General features: G+C 36.4%; 1 long non-coding RNA gene across 1 annotated transcript; it reads left to right on the top strand.

The window, feature by feature from the left end:
- Positions 1-1,019: 1,019 nt before the first annotated feature.
- LOC105004219 lies at positions 1,020-12,630 on the top strand. Its single transcript, XR_827190.1, has 4 exons — positions 1,020-1,090; positions 5,851-5,916; positions 7,324-7,409; positions 12,531-12,630. It is a non-coding gene; the product is annotated as an uncharacterized LOC105004219 (long non-coding RNA).
- The last annotated feature ends 870 nt before the right edge of the window (positions 12,631-13,500 follow it).

Below are 13,500 nucleotides of genomic sequence, written 5' to 3'. Positions count from 1 at the left end.
TATTCTGGGGAATATATCCTTATATCATACATGCTGATGAGAGATTGTTGCGTCTGCTTCAGTTTCCTTAAAGGCAGAATAAAATCTTATTTATAATAGTACAGCGTCTTGAAAATACTGATACTTAGTAAATGTTGAACCAGTGAGTTTATATGATTGCTTTCTATTCACAGAGTTTTTCAGTAAAGAGCAGTTTCCATGAACAAACTTGGCTCTTTTATGTATTTCAGTGTGAAAAATGCCCATATTCCAGGACAAGGAATGTGAGCCAAAGATCATTTTATTTAAAATTTTCTGATCTATAGTATTATTTATTTCAAGGGAAATACATTTATTCTCCTAAATAATACCATTAGTTACTAAAAATTTGGGCACATGGAAATTGGAATAGTTTTGGGAGTTAGAATAGCAAATAATTGAATCCAAAAAAGCTGGACTTAATAATTATTATATTAATATAGATCAATCTATGAAGAAGGTGGATGTTACTAACAGCATTTGAAAGTTACTGACTTGATCAAATAGGCTAAATATCTGAGATTCTATTTTATATTCTCTTTTATCATCCAATTGGAAATTAATAATATATGTCACTATAGTATAAGAAAATTATATACCTTTTGAGATTTATGAGCAAATTCATTTTTTAAAATGTATATGACTTTAAAAATCTCAAGGTCTCTGTAAAGAAGTACTATTACATACTAACACAATGTTTTCTACTTACTTAATTTGTGCATCCTAAAAGACAACTGTTTATAAAATTAGAACAGATTTTGAATAAATAATTAGAAATGAGTGTGTTAAATTTGAAAATGTTCTTCTATTTAAAGTGTTCAGCAGCTGACCCTTGTGTGATAAGATTCACTTCAGGGACCCTACTGGACTCTGAGGCAGGACACACAGCTGACCTCAGTAACTGGATTAGATAGTAGTGTCCTAATTGATAATGAAGGGTTTGAACTAACAAATGAGTCTTGTTTGGAGGGAGCCTTGCTGTGGAGCATGTTAGGGGAGGAGACGAAGTCAGTGAGTGCTTGGGCTCTAGACTGAAAGGGACTTGACTCTGAACCCAGTCCTGAAGCCTTAGGTGAGTTAATTAGCTTATAATTCCTTGTCCTGAGAGTTTGTGTTGACATGAAAACAGATAATGCATGTGAAGCACCTACCACGGTGTCTGGAACAGGGTTAGCACTCATGGATAGTAATGGTTTTATTTCTGCTGTCAATGCTAGTTTTGCTAACATTGCAGTTTGGTTCCTGAATACCCTAAGGACATTTAGTGTTTTTTATTCTAATTCTCCAAAAGCTGCCTTTAAAGGAAATCCAAAAAATCAGTCTTTTTTCCTTTTTTGCTTTTGCTACATTTCCCCTCTCTCTCTATTTTCTTCCCTCCTTCCTTCCTTCCTTTTCCCCTTCTTTTCTTTTGCCTGTTTATATAGTCAACAGATTTTTAGTTATTACATGAGAATCCAAAACCTTATGCAGGTAGGACATTTAGGAATAAATTTTCCATGTCTGTAAACAGGACTATTTGTACTATCTGGATTACCCTGTAAGGGGAAAAATACTTTCTAATTTTGAGAGAAAATGCTCAATATTATGATAGTTCTGTCTCCTGTAAATATAGATGATACTTTGAATTCCTGAGTGTGTTTTTCATTCAGTAACATTGATCATAGTATTAAAACAGCATGATAGATTAAAGGTATGCCCTCTTCTAGGTTTCCTAGTGATCTGCAGGACCTTCATTTTCTTGACTATCCTAAAATATAAATATACTATCCTTTTCTCTGAATGCATTTGCTTCTCCCAGTGTGTGAGATATTCATATGCCAGCATTCTTTAAAATAAGCTTGCTGCCATTTATCTTGAGAATGTGTGCCAATTCTCTAATGAGGACTCTTTCCCCACTCCCAATTTGTTCACAACCACTTTGATTTCTATTGATCCTAAAATAATATGGAAGTAAAAATTAAAGTATTTCTATATGTGTGTGCTGTATTGGTGATTTGAAACTTCAGGTACTGAGAACTGACTGTGAAGGAGAGAGCCAGCCACAATCTGGATTATTTTTCAAATGCTTTGGGTTTGGCAAAAACTAAAATGCTTGTTGCCAAGCCCCTTTCCTCCTAATTTTTAAAAATCATGTGTGTTTCAAGGGAAATTTAATCCACATGTTTCTGATTCATTTGCACTTAAGTTGTCAAACTGTTTTGTAATCATAAGTCTCTATCTTTCTCCACAGAAAGTTGAGTTTTTCCAAGTGTGCATAAACAATCACCTCTTAGAAGAATGAACTGAATTTTTAAATTCAGAAATCCAGGATGGGCAAAACTGTGTGTACCTCACCTGCTCTTGGGAGAGGAAAAGATTTTTGAAGTTTTGACTCTGCATCAAATCTTTTGATGTGGACTTTGACTTACCCTTGGAAATATGAGATTCTTCCCTCCAAGAAAAAGTGTTTTGAGAGTTTAAAATATACTGTAGAAGGTGCTAAATGACCAATGATGCAGGAAGATTCTAATTATTTAAAATTACAAGTAAACATGACTGTGAATAATATTAGTGTTATATTTCATAACAAAAGACTTATTTTAAACTTCATAATCTACACAATTGGGTTTATTTACAACTATAAACTCATCGTCTCTTAGATGTGAGCTTAACAAAGCAAAAAGCTCAAACTTTCTTCTCCCAAAATACTTTATCTAAAATTAGTTTAAGTTACTAATAGGAAAATTTACAAGGGGAAAATAAACACAATATTTTTAAAAGCTCATTCCGTCTCTGAAAAGAGCTTAGAATTTGCTGTATTTACATATTTTTCTTATAAAACCTTCTGTAGTGAGACTTGAAATGCTGAAGCTTACTATAATAGAATGTCCCATTTGGGAACATTAAGAACTTTTATTTTATGGGAACTCACAATGGTTACTCCCATTTGGGTCTCTTAGGAAGTGCTAATTCCCAACACTTCCTCCTTTATCATGAGATCAAACCATTTGAACCACTTATTATCATGTACCCAGTAAAACTCAATCTGTTGTGTTAATTAGTTATGTAAACACATTTTATAATTGTGGAGACAAAGCAGAGCTAGGCAACTGGGTAGGTGAGAAAAGATCAAAGATCTCCCTTAATAAATTGTTACGCTAATTAGTGTTTGTCTTGTAGTGCTTCTCCAGGGGGTCCTTTAAACCCAAGCTTGGGAAAACCTGCTTAGAGAACAAGGAAGCTTTGGCAAAAACAAATCTAGCCAAACTCCCAAAACCAACTTAAAACCAGTGAAGTGAGAGAAAAAGGAATACAAAAGAAACAGGTGAAAAGAACTGTGAATTCCTCCTGAGGAGATCCTGCTCTTAAGACTATAATATGGAAAGAAGGATCAGATCACACACAGTCTATTTTTATGATTTAAAAAAAAACAGCTTTGCCTAGTTCTGGCGCCTTCCAAGTAAGATTGTGTATGTAGCTTGCTGTGAAAATAATCAAGGTATTGTACCGTCTATACCTCTCAAAAAGTGCCCTTAAGAGGTACCTCCATTTTAGTAAGATAAAGGCCTCCAGGAGGTGCTCAGGCCCCCCATCAACATTACGTAGGCTTCTTTCCTGCCTTATTCTCGATCATGGAATTGGCCATCATCCACCATACTACATAATTTACTCTTCAATATTCTTTCAATTAGAAAGGCCATGAGGGCAGGGAGTTTTGCCCATTGGTTTTCCACTGGTTTGCCCAAAAATTGACTGAATAGAAGAATAAATATACATTAATGATATACTTAGGGTTCAAAACATTTCAGAATGGTATAATATGGAGTTGTTCACCCATGTTTTTAAACATGGCATAATATACAATTGTTCTACCAGTTTATTGTTGTTCTTCGGTCACTCAACTCTTTTCCATTCCATGGACTGCAGCACATCAGGCTTCCCTGTCTATCACCAACTCCCGGAGCTTGTTCCAACTCACATCCATTGAGTCAGTGATGCCATCCAACCATCTCGTCCTCTGTCGTCCCCTTCTCCTCACGCCTTCAATCTTTCCCAGCATCAGGGTCTTTTCTAATGAGTCTACTCTTCGCATCAGGTGGCCAAAGTATTGGAGCTTCAGCTTTATCATCAGTCCTTCCAGTGCATATTCAGAACTGATTTCCTTTAGGACTGACTGGTTGGATCTCCTTGCAATCCAAGGGACTCTCAAGAGTCTTCTACTACTTACATGATATGAACTGGCCTTGAGCAATTCACTAAATCTTTCTGAATTCTGTTTCCTCACGTGTATATGTGGTTATTATTACTTTTCTTTCAGAATTGTGTCAAGATTGGAGATGATTTATAAATTGCCCAGCAGTGTCTAGCACTTCGCAAATGCTCAGTAAAATGCGGTTATTGTTTTGTTGTTATTGTCATTAATCTTTTCCCTTTGTCTTTATGCAGGCCAGCTAATATTAAGACCCTTGTGTTTAGTATCACTTCTCTTTGCTTTTTATCTTGCTTCTCTTCTTTTTTATGTCTTTTTCATATTTTCTTAATTCTATAGTATGTTCTGTGCGACCCCATAGACGGCAGCCCACCAGGCTCCCCCGTCCCTGGGATTCTCCAGGCAAGAACACTGGAGTGGGTTGCCATTTCCTGCTCCAATGCATGAAAGTGAAAAGTGAAAGTGAAGTTGCTCAGTCATGTCCGACCCTTCGAAACCCCATGGACTGCAGCCTACCAGGCTCCTCCATCCATGGGATTTTCTAGGCAAAAGTACTGGAGTGGGGTGCCATTGCCTTCTCCGAATATGTGTCTACATACTCCCTATCCATAAACCTAACAACTTGGTGATTGCTTATAATGGACCTCACTTGTGCAGCATTGGATAAATGTAGATCTTTATTTTACGGCATATTCTCACCAGTTCACATGATTTTTTCTGAGTTATAATGTCTAGTGATTCATTTATTGATTTCTGTATATAACTAGGCATGAAATAGATTGATGATCAGTTACTTCAAATGTTTAAAGAGCAGAAATAAACTAAAACCTGAGAAGAATTTGTCAGAACTATTCTTTAACTTTCTCTGAAAATTTCCACGTATTTGTAAATGACTACCGATGTTCACTGTTTACAAATATAGAATAGGTAAGGTGGGTGTTTTCTATTTTCAAGTATTAATATTTCCAAAGCCAGGGACAGTTACTTACTACTCATTTTGCCTAAAGTTTTCAAATAAGATTTTGTTCACTTCTCTGAAGTCTTGGTGGAGATGGGCTAGTCCAGATTTGTATCTAGGATTTGCTTCAGCCTCAGCCATATCTTTTAACTTTTATTTTATATCATCTCTTTTAACTCTAAATTACAGTCCTGTCTTGAAACTCCCTTCATGAAGGCTGGCAGTGCAGAAGAAAGGAGGAAGATAAAATGGCCCAAGAAATTCTCTTCTAGAATGTTCTGTATCTGGTCTTATTTTCTGGCATCCTTGCTATTTCACAAGTTCCCAGTTGTTATGTAATAGTCAACTAGAAAGTGCTTTTTTTTAAACCTAGTATTAAAGTAATATATTAAAAAAAATAATATGTGGTTGCTGTAACAAATTTAGAAAATATGACCAAGCAAAAGAAGAAAGAGTAAAAATAATCTGTAATCTCACTAGATACATATACAATCTCACTAGATACATATCTAGCATGTAATAGATACTTATTATCACAAAAATATATTATCATACATAGAAAATATTTTGAAAAATTTTTTTAATTTATAATTCAGCATATTTTCTATCATTAAACACAAAAGCATAACTTCAATGACATCATAAGGATATATCACTTTCTATTAAAACAATCTTTTGTCTGCAGATGTGATGGAAAATATATATGTTAGAGCAAAAATTGAAAATATGGATTTTTAAGGTAAATAAGGAGGTAAGATTGATAGTCTTTGTGTTTTTTCCTGCAAAATAATTCATTTTACTCTTATTTTCCCCCCTTTTCTCAGATAAAAAAGGTATATAAGAGCACACACACTGAGATGGGTCTATATAAACTATAGTCCCATTTCAGTAACTTGAAATTACAATAAAAAATCTTCTCTCTCTTGTTGAGCATTTTCTCCCTTGATACCCAGAACATGACTACTCAAACAATAGCTCTCAATAAATATTAGTTGGAGAGCTGAAACAAATAAGCTAACTCACATATAAATGCTTTTTTTTGAGATCTATGATTACAGTTTTACCAGCTTGTTTATTTTGCCACTATGGGAATAAATGAGCGGACATTGAACCCTTTAGTCTCCATTTCTTCAAGTGACATTATTATCTAAGCTCAAAGCTGCCATGTCAGTGTTCTCTAAAACTTGGATCTGAATGACCTGGAGCGCTGGTTATAAATGCAGTTTCCTGGGCCCTACCCTAGACATACTGATACAGAATATATAATGTGGAGCCTGGGAAAGTTTGAGGACCATTTTGGGGTGGTGTCAGCAAGCAGTGAAATATGTTTATCAGTAGAATAAGTATAGAACATATTGTGCCTCCCAGCCTGTGTGGAATGAATAAATCTTTAGGAAAGATAGAACTGGGGGGAAATTTTCTTTTTTTGTTGTTTTTAAAGATAATGGCATTACCTTTATGTTTAGAGGATGATGAGATCTAGTGAGGGTAAAAGAAAGCATGTTTGAAGGTCAACTTTATTTTGTGTGGAAATGATTTCACTGGACAATTTTAATTATGGGAAGAAAAATAATGATGCAAACCATCTAGATATATAAAAGTTTCTCTTTGCAGCTTGTTCTCGCTATGTCTGTGGCATCTTTTGAGACTCCAGTGAAAGCTATTAAGAAAAATACCCATTCACTGGTCATAAACCTCAATATAAAGAATCTAATGTATTAAGCATGTTTTCATCTAGGCTTTTCGTTCACAATAAAGCTTTTTAGAAGTACTTAACTTTGCTTCAGTATTCAACTTACAGATGCATTCACTGTATCACTCTATCTAAGCAACGTCTTAGAACCAAAAATGAATGTTTAAAAAAAATTTTTTTGTAGGAAGATGTGAAAATTAATTTGGCATGTAGGTGCTGTTGGTTCCAATTAAAATCAATATCTGTCCTGATTTATGCCTCTTGTCTCTATGACAGCAAGGGGGCTGGCTAAGGGGGTGCATCTGCTCCTCTCTCCTAAAGGGGCTCAAAACAAGTGAATGACCTGCAGTGTTTATTATTAAGTTTTCAAAGGGAAAGTTGTTTTGGTCTAATTGAAGCAATAATATGAGAGAGGTTATTTCTGGTCAGTTCCCTGCTGTTTTCACTCTGGAGAATATATTCCAGGTGTTTGCCGTGCTGCACTGCCGTGTAAGGACCACGTTCCCTGGAGTTTGGATATGCTAGTGCCCGTGGAGCAATAAACCAGCATTGTGAGTTGCAGCCAGTTTTGGCATTTTTGAGACACTTTTTTTAAGTTAACGTCGTAGTAAACCAGATGGTTAATGACCACATTCATTTTCAAAAGTTCCAGTGACTGTGGAATAATGCAATGAGACTTTATAAATCCCTAATACATTAAAGAACAATTTCTTCTCTTTCCTTTTACTCTTAGGCTTTGCCACACCATAAAGAGTAGCTGTAATATCATGTCACTATACTTTACTTTGAAATGTCATTTTCTTTCTTTTCCTCCACACTGATTAATGATTTTCTTTAAGTGGATGAGAAAATAAAAATTAAAATCTAATTAGTCAAAATATGAGCCATCGTTCATTCATAACTTGACCCTCTCTGGTTTTGCAAAAGATATTCTAACTCCATGTTCTTCAAATATCCCTAAACGTCATAAATAGTATCAAGGATGATTGGTTAAGGGTGTAGACTCTGCATCTGGATTTAGGACATAAATGCAAATATTCAGTACGTGATATTTGTCTGAGATACATATAAGTGACCATTTCTGATAAAGGATAAATGTCACAAGTAGTAGTTTGGGAATTTCAGAGGTGACGTTCCACATATCAGCTAGCAAATTGATGTTATAAACTTTTCTATTGCTCTAAGATATTTTTCCTGGCAAAATCACAAAATTGAAAACACTATATTAGTTAGTGGAACTTAATCTTAACTTTAAGAATTTTATGCAACATTCATTTAAGATACTTTAATCTTGATTAAATTCCCAGGTAACCCATATTGGTAATCACAAAAATAAAAGACAATTATAAAGTTGAAATTCAACGTCTTCCTGGTTCCAACTGGAATTTTGGACCTTGGTTTTGTTCATTTTCATCTGTGAACCTAATATGAACCCACAGACCAAAATAGTCACATTAAGAACAGGGGCTGGATTTCAGGCTAATCAGGGGAAATGCCTGGGGAGGGTGGTGGTGGTGTTGTCTGCTGCTCACCCGCTTAATCACGCAGACTTTCGGAGTCCAGGATACTTTCAGAGCCTGAGTGGTAGCGATTTCTCAGTTCACATTCCCAGATGTGCGAGTCAAAGGGTCTAGCACCGAATGTCCTCAGAGGCGGGCCTCTGGGAGGGGGACTGCCCTCCCGAAAGAGAGAAATGCGTGGTACTCGGTGTCAAGGGCATCGTATTTATAAAGCACTTTGGGTTCTTTGGATGATATTCAAAGTGCTATGAAGTATTATTACTTAACGTATTTTCACTAGATCCAAGGAGAGGGCAGGAAGCTTGCTCCGTGGCTGTGTATCAGGCAAAGGAAGCTGACCCGCACATTCCTCTCCTTATTCTTTCCCTGCCCCTCCGAATACCACACACATAGCAACGGTCAATTACAGGGGAGCAGGTGAGGTGTGCAAATTAACACAGGAGAGAGTGGTGAAAGTCGTGGGGGTGGGGCGGGGAAGGGGGGTGGGAGAAGAAGAGGAGAGCGAAGGACTGCCTGGTGGGAAAGGCAAGTTGCAGTGCCACTTAATAAACATGACTGCTAATAAAAGAAGATTCACATTCTTGAACAGGAAACAACAGATAAACCAAAAAACAAAACAAAACATCAAATCTATATGATTTCATTCTGAGTGTTTTCAAAAGGTTGTGATGTTTTTGTCTCTATTAGAGGAGATTCATATCACCCCTTCCCTCCTCCCCCACCCAAAAAGCAAGTTCCTTTGGAATAGGACACTATGAAAGGAAGAAATGTCATAACTCAAATGATCTAAAACAACTCAGATAATTTACAACGACTTTATTCTCTTTCAGGGGTCATCGTTAGAGAGGGTGTTTAGATAGTTTGCCCAATTAAAGGGTATATTCATATTGCAGAATGAATTATTTGCTAGAATTTAATAGTCTTGAAATTTCACAGATGCCGGTGAGATAAGAAGGGAGATTTCTGTTACTTCCCAGCCCTTTGTAAAACCTCACAGCAGGTGATGCTAGAAACCATAGTCATCACTGCCAATTTAATACACATTAGTATATAGACTTTACTATATAATGTAGAATTCATTGTACTTTCAAAATTAGCATCTTCTCTGATCATTTCAATAAGATAAATAGGCAAGCCATAAAGATTAGCTTCTGAGTGCTTACTGTTCAATGATTCACATTGGTGTACCTCAAGAAAAACATTTGTAAGATGAAAAGTTGGAGGTACATCTGAAAAGTTCTTTGTTTGCATGAGAGAGCCACATTTTTATCAGTTGGAGAAGGATAAAATGTGCATTGTGCCAACACTGATGAAATTATAAGCTTTTTTTTTTTACTAGTAGTTCTTCAGGATCACGCAATAACCTAGTAGTAATGAGCTTCAATTATCACTTTACTGGAGACATTTCAAAGAGATTTACTATTGATAGACTGAGAGAAAAGGTCATTTACACCATTGTTCTTCAAATCACAGAATTCATTTTGAAGTTTGTGTCTCCTGACAATCTTTCTTTAAGACATTGCAAATTATCTTTTATTGTAGTTCAAATAAGGAAACGGAGTCACAAACAAATTTATCTACTATTAAATAAAAAGCTTTGATTTCCTGTATTTACAACTACTATTTAATTATGACATTTTAAAGAAGCTGCCGTTGTCCATTGCTGGCATCATAATTTTCTGAAAAAAACAAAAGCAATCCACTTGCAGCAGTGCTGGGCTGCACACATAGACCAGTTTAGTAATCATGGGTTTATGGCTTTACCATCTTAATATTTATAGTAGCTATTTTTCTGAGGTTGGTGGGTCTGGCACACCTTGATTGCTGTAGATAACTCTGGAGCAGAGGGTGTGGGTGTGAGGTGGGGTCAGTTTAGCACTGCGGAAATTGTTTTTGTATATAGAGAATATAAGTATCATTTTTGCTGTTTGTTTTAGTACCAAATATTCACATGTTTACTTCACAGTTTTCAAAGGATGCTGCATATCTTGGAATTTAAAGGCCCTGGATATTTATATTTGTAGATATTGGAGCTGAAATCCATAAAGTGAATTGTTTTCTCTAAGGCTACCTGGAGCCCAAGGACTAAAATCCTGGAATCCTGATGACTTCACTCCCTGTTCCATACTGTGTTAATAGATGTTTCTTATTCGATCCTCCTGACAACCATGTGATACAGGAATTGCTATCTATTCTTGTTTTATAAACAGGAAATATGGCTCCAAGGAGTTGCATGCCACTCCATCCAGAATTTCAAAGCTTATTAAAGACAAAATTTGATTTGGTACCCAGGCCTTACTCAAAATTGTTAGAGTTATATAAAAATGATCCCAGTTGCATTTCTAATGAGAAACTTTTGGACTATTTCTGTTTATCTGTGTGTTATCTGTTAAGGGTCCCTTGGAATGAGCATCAGCTAAATCTTTTAAAGACCTATGAAACCAAAGTGGTTTCTGTTAGGCTATAACTCCCAGTGGACTGAAAGATTTCATTATGCTGTTAATTTTGCATAACAGTTATTAACAGATGAACTACGTTATTTTGCTTATGATTTTTTTTTCTGAGATCCTAGATTTGAAGCTATCATTCTAAAGTGAAGCCATGTAAAATATTCTGCTTTTGCTTTTAAGCTTTTCTTTTGCCACATTGTTCCTCTTGTGTCCCAAATATTCTAAATTGTTTACATTTTTTGACCATGCAAGGATCCTTGCCACTCCCAATGAAGACTTTAAGACATGCTGATTGCCTGTTTATCTCACTTGTTATGCTTCATTTGCTCATCCTGTAAGTATTTACTGGACTCTCCAGGTGGTGCTAGTGGTAAAGAACCCGCCTGCCAATGCCGGAGACCTAAGAGACACAGGTTCGATCCCTGGATTGGCAAGATACCATGGAGAAGGGCGTGGCAACCCACTCCAGCATTCTTGCCTGGAGAATACCATGGACAGAAAAGCTTGGCAGGCTCAAGGCCATAGGGTTGCACAAATCAGACATGACTGAAGTGACAGCACACTATTCCAAGAGCTGGAAAAAGAATATTGAAAAATAGAAAAACAAAAACAAAAACAAAACAAAACCCTGCCCTCAAATTATCTTATGGTTGGGGTATCCATTCTATGTACAAATAAATGTATAACATGTCAGGTGTGAACACTGTGAAGGGTAAAAATGATGCTGTGCAAGGGGGTAGGGAGTGCTGAACCCGGAGAGGAATAGTCTTATACAGTTGTTAGGAGCAGCTTCAATGACGAGGGCACATTTCTGCAGATAATGTGAAGGAACGAGCTATGTAGAGATCTGAGGGAATAGTAAATTGAAGAAACTAAGATAAACTTGCACTTGGAATGGTCAAGGGACAATGTAGAAAAAGTCCAGACAATGTCCAGAGGGAATCAGGACACACAAAGCCTTGTGGGCCAATTTAAAGGTATTGCATGAGTGAAGTGCAGAGCCATTTAAGGGGCTAGAACAGAGGAAAATGTAAAAAATAAATTTTTGTGTTTCTAAAGATCTATTTTGGCTGCTTTGTGAGAATAAACTGGAAAATGCAAGAAGAGAAGAAGCAGGGAGACCAGCTAGAAGGCTACTGAAAAAGTCTGTATCATAAATGATGAGTTAGTTCAGGAAAGCTCATCAAATTCTGGACATATTTTGACAATAATGTTGATTTATTCAAAGGTGGGATGTTAAATGTCAGAGAAAGAAAGCAATTAAGAGTGCAGAAAAACTAGAGGGATGGCATTGTCCTTTACTAGAAAAAACTGATAAACACTTTCATGGGGGAGAATGAGAAATGTGTCTATTGACATCTTATATTTGAGGTGTCTACACATAAACAGAAAGCTTGAAAGGCAGTCAGGTTATGAGTCTCAAGATTAGGGAGAGAGTTTTTGAGTGGAAATGATGATTTGGGACTATTCAGACTGATCTTTTACTAAGTATGAATTTACTAGCCAAGGGAGTGAGGGTAAATACAGAAGTTAGAGGATTAAGGCTGTTTGTTAAAGTATGAGGGAGATAAGGAGTTAGTGACAGTAAGAATGACCAGTGAAGAGGGAAGAGAGTGCTATCTCAGAAGCCAAATGAAGAAAGCATTTTAACAAACAAGTACTTAATTGGATTTGCCTTTTCATTTTCTTTTTAATCAAACAGGATACCAAGGGATTGGTTCAAAATGAACATCAAAATTACATTAAGTATAGTTACAATTTTTAAAAAATTGCGTACTAGGAATCAAAATTCTCCAAACCAGGCTCCGTGAACTTCCAGATGTTCAAGCTGGATTTAGAAAAGGCAGAGGAACCAGAGATCAAATTGCCAACATCTGCTGGATCATCGAAAAAGCAAGAGAGTTCCAGAAAAAAATCTACTTTTGCTTTATTGATTATGCCAAAGCCTTTGACTGTGTGGATCACAATAAACTGTGGAAAATTCTTAAAGAGATGGGAATACCAGACCACCTGACCTGCCTCCTGAGAAATCTGTACGCAAGTCAGGAAGCAACAGTTAGAACTGGATGTGGAACAACAGACTGGTTCCAAATCAGAAAGGAGTACGTCAAGGTTGTTATGTTGTCACCCTGCTTATTTAACTTATATGCAGAGTACACCATGCGAAATACCAGGCTAGTTGAAGCACAAGCTGGAATCAAGATTGCCAGGAGAAATATCAATAACCTCGGATATGCAGATAACACCACCCTTATGGCAGAAAGTGAAGAAGAACTAAAAAGCCTCTTGATGAAAGTGAAAGAGGAGAGTGAAAAAGTTGCTTTAAAACTCAACACTGAGAAAACTAAGATCATGGCATCTGGTCCCATCACTTCATGGCAAATAGATGCAGAAACAATGGAAACAGTGAGAGACTTTATCTTTTGGGCCTCCAAAATCACTGCAGACGGTGACTGTAGCCACAAAATTAAAAGACACTTGCTCCTTGGAAAAAAAGCTATGACCAACATAGACAGCATATTAAAAAGCAGAGACATTACTTTGCCGAAAGTCCATCTAGTCAATGCTATGGTTTGTCCAGTAGTCATATATGGATGTAAGAGTTGGACTATAAAGAAAGCTGAGCACCAAAGAATTGATGCTTTCAAGCTATGGTGTTGGAGATGACTCTC

Source organism: Bison bison, unplaced genomic scaffold (assembly GCF_000754665.1).
Source record: "Bison bison bison isolate TAMUID 2011002044 unplaced genomic scaffold, Bison_UMD1.0 scf7180017864473, whole genome shotgun sequence".
NCBI classification, from domain to species: domain Eukaryota; kingdom Metazoa; phylum Chordata; class Mammalia; order Artiodactyla; family Bovidae; genus Bison; species Bison bison.
The sequence above is the reverse complement of the archived record's forward strand: the minus strand, read 5'-3'. Positions and strand labels throughout refer to the sequence as shown.